This window comes from Triticum dicoccoides, chromosome 7B, assembly GCF_002162155.2.
Source record: "Triticum dicoccoides isolate Atlit2015 ecotype Zavitan chromosome 7B, WEW_v2.0, whole genome shotgun sequence".
Lineage (NCBI taxonomy): Eukaryota > Viridiplantae > Streptophyta > Magnoliopsida > Poales > Poaceae > Triticum > Triticum dicoccoides.
The window spans coordinates 728857999-728865270 of record NC_041393.1 but is presented as its reverse complement, the minus strand read 5'-3'; the positions used below and the strand labels follow the sequence as shown (position 1 = coordinate 728865270).

Genomic DNA, 7272 nt, shown 5'->3' with positions numbered 1-7272 from the left:
CCCGGCGCCCCTAGGCAGCATCAGCAACATTATCACTTTATTTTCGTTTTCACACATGAGTTTTGTGTTGAGATAGTATGGTATTCATGCTTCTCACCGATGGAGCTTCCAAATTGTAGTAGTAGTCTTCCAGTTATGATGATGTGTTGAGATAGCATGGTATTCATGCTTCCCACCGATGGAGTATTGTTTTCATGCTTCCCACCGATGGAGTATTGTTTTCATGCTTCCCACCGATATATCTTCCATAACAGTAAGGATTAATTTACATGCTACTTTCGTCGACATAGTTTGTTTGTTTGTCACTTGTGCTTTTTCTGTACAGATGTTCGGTTGCACACAGTCACACTCATGCTTTCTTCGTATATGTGGATTGCTTCCATGCTACCCACATATTATTTAACAGTATTTGTTCTTGTCGTGCCATACTCATATACTACATATATTTCTCTCTAGGTTTTTCCTACCATAGTTCTAGCATCCCAATTTGTTTTGGTTTATTGTTCTCATTTGTTCACCAATGTAATGTAAACATTCTATGCTTCATCAGTTTTGTAATGCACATGTAGTACCAATTGTTGGGTCCTACCTTTGATATCTATGCATCATGCTTAACCGTTGTATGCTTCAATCTATTGTGTGCTTCCCCTTCAGGGCCAAGATGCGCCGACAATACATGTCTATATGGAACCGCCCGGTGCTTGCACTAAGAAGCGTGGCAACAACTGGATCTACCTCACAATGAAGACGGATGTTTGCTATATGAAGGGAAGTGGAAACATACGATATGAACATAGGAAGTATTGTATTATCAGCGACCTGAATGAAGCAAAAAGTTGTGGCGGGTCTGAAGCATGTTGTATGAACGGACGAAATACGGAAACTAACTTATGTTTGGTTATAAGCAAATCACTATTATGATGGAAACACTTTTGTAATGGATGGAAGCAAAGGTTTCTTGTGTTGGAAACATAATAAAAATTTATGATGACAATTTTTCCATTTGAAAAAAAATCTCAGAAGCAAATTTTTGTTATGCGGAAGCAAGGTTCTTGGACACATTTTTTTGTTATGCGGAAGCATTGTTTTATCGGCGACCTTAATGAAACAAGAAGTTGTGGCGCGTCTGAAACATGTTATATGAACGGACGAAATACAGAAACTAACTCATGTTTGGTTATAAGCAAATCACTATTGTGATGAAAACACTTTTGTAATGGATGGAAGCAAAGCTTTCTTGTGTTGGAAACATAATAAAAATTTATGAGTGACAATTATTTTCCATGTGAAAAAAAATCTCAGAAGCAAATTTTTGTTATGCGGAAGCAAGGTTCTTGGACACAACTTTTTTTGTTATTCGCAAAAAAAAGGACACAATTTTTTGTTAGATTGCAGTAAAGCTAATTGGATCGTTAGTGGAAGCAAATTTTGGTGTGTTGGAAACAAAAATAGAGGCACACTCGATAAAAGTTTTTTTTACGTCAGAGCAATTAAAAAATTACTAGCATCCAAAAATTAAAGTTGTTTTCTTTTTCTGTATGAAATTTTACTAGTATCACATCCACGCTTGATTGAACGATGGAAGCAGAAGCAGCATAGGCAACTTGGTTCCAAGAAGCAAGACACGTACGGATTAACTGGCTACTAGGACGGGAGCGTTGTCTCAAAAAAACTACTCCGCTCCTTATGAACATAGGAAGCATCATATTGACAAAGTTGTCTGACCAGGAGACTGAATCGCTTCCCCATGAAGAAGTTCCTGTAATACGATTGACCCCGATCTGTCCAGTGGAGACACCTTGGTAATATCCTGCAGCATGCCCAGGTTTTCCCACACCTCTCTAACCCGCAGACATCCAAAACAAGCATGTTTAATATCCTCACAATCAATTTTACAGATCGGACAAAAGCATGTTTACTATCCTCACAATCAATTTTGTAGATCGGACAAGTATCAGACATTGGGATGTGTCGGTTAGATAGAACACACTGGTAGAAAAAGAGGCTTCCGTCCAGCCCCATTAGTCGCGAAACTGTAGAAACCGCGACTAATGAAGTCTTTAGTCGCGGTTCGGCAGACGAACCGCGACCAAAGGCCTGGGCCCAGGGCGCTCGGTGGCCAGCTGGTGCACGTGAGGGGCTTTAGTCGCGGTTGGCCAGGCCAACCGCGACTAAAGGTGCGCAAAGGCCTTTAGTCGCGACTAAAGCTCCTCCCCTATATATACCAGTTCAGCACGCTCACTTAGCCATTTGGTGCCACTTCTCTTCACAAGCTTCACAAGGGGGTGTAGGTTTGCTTTTGGTTCCTCTTATGCACACAAGGTGTTTGATGAAATGCCCTAAGAGGGTGAAACAAACATGATATGAAGTGTTGGAGCCACACTTGAGGTTCCTCATTTATTTTTTCCTTCTCGATCGCGGTTAGCAACTTGAACCTTTCATGCATGTGTGTCATTGATAAAATATGCATGTGTGCAGTTCATTGTTTAATAGTCGGTAAAGTCCCATGGAGTGTTCTTCAACAATGTATTTTAACTTTTGCTGGAACCTGAAGACCCCACAAAATTTTCCGCACAGGACTATGTGTAGATGATGAACTATCCCTTGTCCTCATTAATTTATGACCATGTTGATGCCACCACTCCGTATGATAGGCCGATTTCACCGAAAAGAAGAAGAAATAAGGTTTGAACAGCTGCAGAACAAACAGGAAGAAGAAGAAGATAGAGCGGCCAAACACAAACACGTGGTTTGTACTAGTCGAACAAGGAGGAGTAGCTGATATGATCGAGTGCATCATGTCAACGCATGCATATATGCGTGCGTGCATGCCTCAGCTAACGCACACACGTTCCGATCGAAGAAGCGAAATAATTCTCCCGGCCGGTTCCCCAAATTTCGAATTTCGTCTCCCTCAGCCAAAAACGATCGAGGAAAAGAAGAAGAGAAAAGAGAAGAGAAAGTTAGCGCATCCATCTAGATCCTGCATGCATGGTACGTAGCTGGACACACGCACGCACGCACGAGCGTTGTGATTGGAGGATTTGACCCTCCCACGGATCGCGCCCCACATATCAAAAAAAAAAAAAAAGGAAACCCGCGCCCTCGACGCCCATCCAAATCCAATCCACCAACCGAAGCAGTTCCGATCCAGCGCCAAAATAACACGACGATGTCTGCAGTTCGTTCCCCGTCGCCGGCCGACCTGAAAAAACAACAAGAAGAACAAGAAGAAGAAGAAGTAAAGAGGAGAATACGAATCGCGCTGGGAACATAGGCACGTCGTGGCCCCTCAAGGCCGGGATCAAGTTCCCGATCAGCCGCGTCGGGCGGTACCTCCGGCAGGGCCGCTATGCGTCTCGCGTCGCGGCGCTGGCCCCCGTCTTCCTCGCCGCCGTCCTCGAGTACCTCATCGCCGAGGTCACAACCCATCCTATTATTCCTTTCCCCTCCCTTCCTCCTCGACCATCTCCCTTCTTCTTTCTCCTCGTGTTCCACTTCCACGCCACGGCTGCCGACTTCCTTTCCTTTCTGGTGGGTCGCCTCTTGAATCGCATCGCATCGCATGCATGCCTGCAGGTCCTGGAGATGGCCGGCAACGCCGCCAAGGCCAACAAGAAGAAGCTCATCACCCCTCGCCACCTGCTTCTCGCCATCCGCAACGACAGCGACTTCAGCAGGCTGCTCGCCGGCGTCACCATCGCCCAGGGCGGCGTCGTACCCTACATCAACCCCGTGCTGCTCCCCAAGAACAACAAGACCGCCCACAAGGCCGGCAAGTTCAAGTCCTCCACAAGTTAAACAAGGCCGCCGCCGAGGAGTAGCTAGTACGCTGCATGCATGCATCTAGTACGTGTTGCCGAGTTGCGTCCTGTATCTACTACATGTATCTAATGGTTGAAGGTTCATGCATGCTCTCTCTTGTCTGTCGGTAGTGTCCTTCTCATTCTCGGTAGTATACATATGTAATGGTTCATGGTTTCTGTTCATCCTGTACTCCTGTATCTGTATGTAATTAATGGTTAATAGTTTGGTTGATCCGTGGTTCCTGCTGATCCGGGGAAACTCAATCGTTTCGCCTTTCATCTATCTATCTACTACCACTAAAAAAGCATGAGAGAGGGCAGATCCAAATCACCATCTCAGCCATTAATTACACAATCTAACGGCCTAAAGCCTTCGTTAACGAAATTGTTCGTTAACGAAATCGATCGCTAACCAAATCACCCCGCGTCCTCTCTTCTCTCCGCAAAAAAACCCCTGCACGTCCCACTTCTGAAGGCCGCGTCAACTGCTCGACCCCCACTGCCGACATCGCCAACCGATTGCCCCGCCTCACCTTATCGCCGCGCCGCCGCCCCACTATTTCTTTTCATTGTGGTTTCCTTCTTTCCCGTGGAGAGGTTCCAAAGCCACCCTACGTTTGATCTGGAACTAGATGAGGGGTTGCCACCGCCCCGTTCCTCGCGCTGGCCATGGAAGAGAGAGGGAGAGAAGCGGTGCCAGCTGTGGTGGACCTGACGAGTGCTTGCCACCGGCCCGTTCATTGCGCCGGTCATGGAAGATAGAGAGCGAGATCGAAGTGAAGCGCAGCGGCGGCGCAGGCCGTCGCCTCCTTAAGCGCGACCTGGAGTCCTGGACGTCGCGGGCCGGGTGTGGTGACCTGGCTGCGGCCGCCGTCGACGGCACACTCCAAGCGCGGCCTGCCTTCTGCCCTTCCCGACGCCACCACGTACCGCCACCCCACTCCTCCTCTTCCTCCAATGCTGCCTCCCTGCAGTCCGAAGTTACGCCGCGTCGGCAGCTTGCCCACCATCCATTGCCGCCACTAACAAGTAACAACGACGAAGGAGAAGACAAATGGGTCGCAGGTGAGTTCCGCCATCCCCTGAAGCCTTCTCTCCTTCCCTTTCCCATGTCCAGCGGAGCAACCCACCTACAGCAACTCCTCTTTTCTTTTCTTTCCATGTTCAGCTGCCCATCTCCTCTCCCAAAATATGCAGCGAAGTGTAAATATTTCCGACCGCTGCATAAGTTTCTTCTGTTTTGTTGTTGCAATGCGAGAAACTAAAAAATAGATGCAATGCCACATGGAGAACTTGGGGCACTTGATAAGATATCAAATCTTGGGCACTACATATGTATGTTATATCAATGTTTGCTAATGTTCCCTACTCCATATTTTATCCTCTGACAAACATCCATAGCATCTATATATCATATCATTCCCCATCATGCAAATTTCAGTTTTGTATTTACAAATGTTACTTTCTATATCTCTCTGATGTAGGTTAATCTATTTTTTTATCCATTTATGTAATACCATTGAAGAGGTTCCATTTTTTAACGGAGCCTGTGCTTGATGTTTCTATACCTTCAGTTTTGAGGTACCATTGAAGAGTACGTGAGTTGGAGTGGTGAGTTCGATGTGCCATCCGGTTGTGGGTTGGCCATCAGTTGTAATTCTTGTAACTAATATCTGCCTTCTATAAATCAATGGTACACATTTTGCATACTCTAAAAAAATTGTTTCTATACCATTGATATTTCATACTCCAGCTCGTAGCATGTAGCCTCCTTAAGTAAAATCCTCCTTTAGAAGATTGGTTGATTTTATCCCACTTTTATGCTCGCTTCTGATGTATATACATTTGAGATTCCATGTTTGCATGTTAGATTGTTTTGTTGAATTGAGCAGCAAGAAGTTCTTCCAGAGGTCAATGGAGCATTCTAATTATTAGATTTAATTCATTTATATGCATGTATTGGATTTTCTTAGCACCAACTACAATTCCAAAGGAAATTAATGAGAATATTGATCCCAAGAAATAAACCCAGTAGGTCAGTATACTCCTTTTTAACTGAATTTTGCAGCAGTGTAGGGGAGATAATCATTTTTATACCATCATATTTGCCAGAAGTAATTTAGTGGACACTAACACCTCTTTAGTCTAGCAAGTTTTATACTCCTGAATAAACTATGATATATCATGAAGAGTTGGAACAAAACACTGTAGCATCGCACCATATGTATTTTGTTGTTCAAGTTAAATAGTGGACTCATCGTCACCATCGCCCAGGGCGGCGTCGTGCCCAACATCAACCCCGCGCTGCTCCCCAAGAGAACCGCCGCCCACAAGGCGGCCCACATGGAGTCCAACTCGTCCAACAACAACAAGGCCTCCGCCCCCAACCCCCTCTCCCCCAAGAAGGCCACCGCCTGGGAGAGCAGCGCCGCCGCCACCGCCGGAGAGACCACCGCTGCCGCCAAGGAGTAGTACGCTGCATACACAGGATCGGAGGGACCCTGTCGTGTTGCCGAGTTGCGTCCTGTATGTATGTATGCATGTATGTAATGGTTCATGGTTTCTGTTGTCTGTATGTGTAGCTGAGATGCATCTTGTACTCCTGTATCATCTGTATGTAATGGTTCATAGTTTGGTTGTCTGTACTGTAGTATCGCTGGTTACTCTTTCTTAAGGGCGATCAGGTTCATCAGGGTTTGTCGATCAGAGTGAATGTATTGACTCTCTGGCGTACATTAATTCTCACAGCAAAGCATCGCAAATGCTATCATCTGGTGTTTGACCCTTTTTGGTACTTGTTGGATTATATAACTAACTAAACAGAGGTGCACCTGAACCTGGTCGGTCAGCTATATCTTTTCTACTTATAAGACATGAAATTAGATGATTCATTAAATTTTTATTTTGGGTCGCCATTAGCGCTGGTCCGGAAACAGCTTATGCCCTCGTCTTATGTCATCCAGAAAAAGAATAGTTTGAATATGGAGGACCGTTTGCGGGTAACAACTTATAACCGAAACTAATCGGAGTGCCAATGGGCCTGTAAATTAGAGGGTTTTTCTTTGTCTAGTTTAATCCAATGGTACTTCCAAGCGTATGCTTAATTTGGGCAATTCTACCAACACAAGAGTTGGATTTCTTCGGACACATGATTCGGCGGAGTCCTGTGGGGATTATTTTTTCCGATCCCGCCATAGCAATCTCCCCTCCCAACCCTAGTAGGGGAAGAAACCAAAAATATCACTCCAATCCTCTCCTATCCACTTAAATTTTCTCCTTACAACTACGTAAAAAAAAAGAGTGTTCTTCCTTGCATCCGTCTGGTCTGGTACGTTTTCGGTGATGCATTGGAACAACACACCGGTTGCAATGGTCAACTCAACATGGGAGGAGGATGCACGTGCTTCCGCTGGCGTGAATCCGACAGCTCGCGAGGCGGCTTATCTTTGGCAGTTATCAACCAGAT

The 7272-nt window shown here is 45.5% G+C and overlaps 1 pseudogene; it reads left to right on the top strand.

Annotated features, from left to right (window-relative positions):
* Positions 1-3172: 3172 nt before the first annotated feature.
* Positions 3173-3801, top strand: LOC119336485 (annotated as a pseudogene).
* Positions 3802-7272: the final 3471 nt, after the last annotated feature.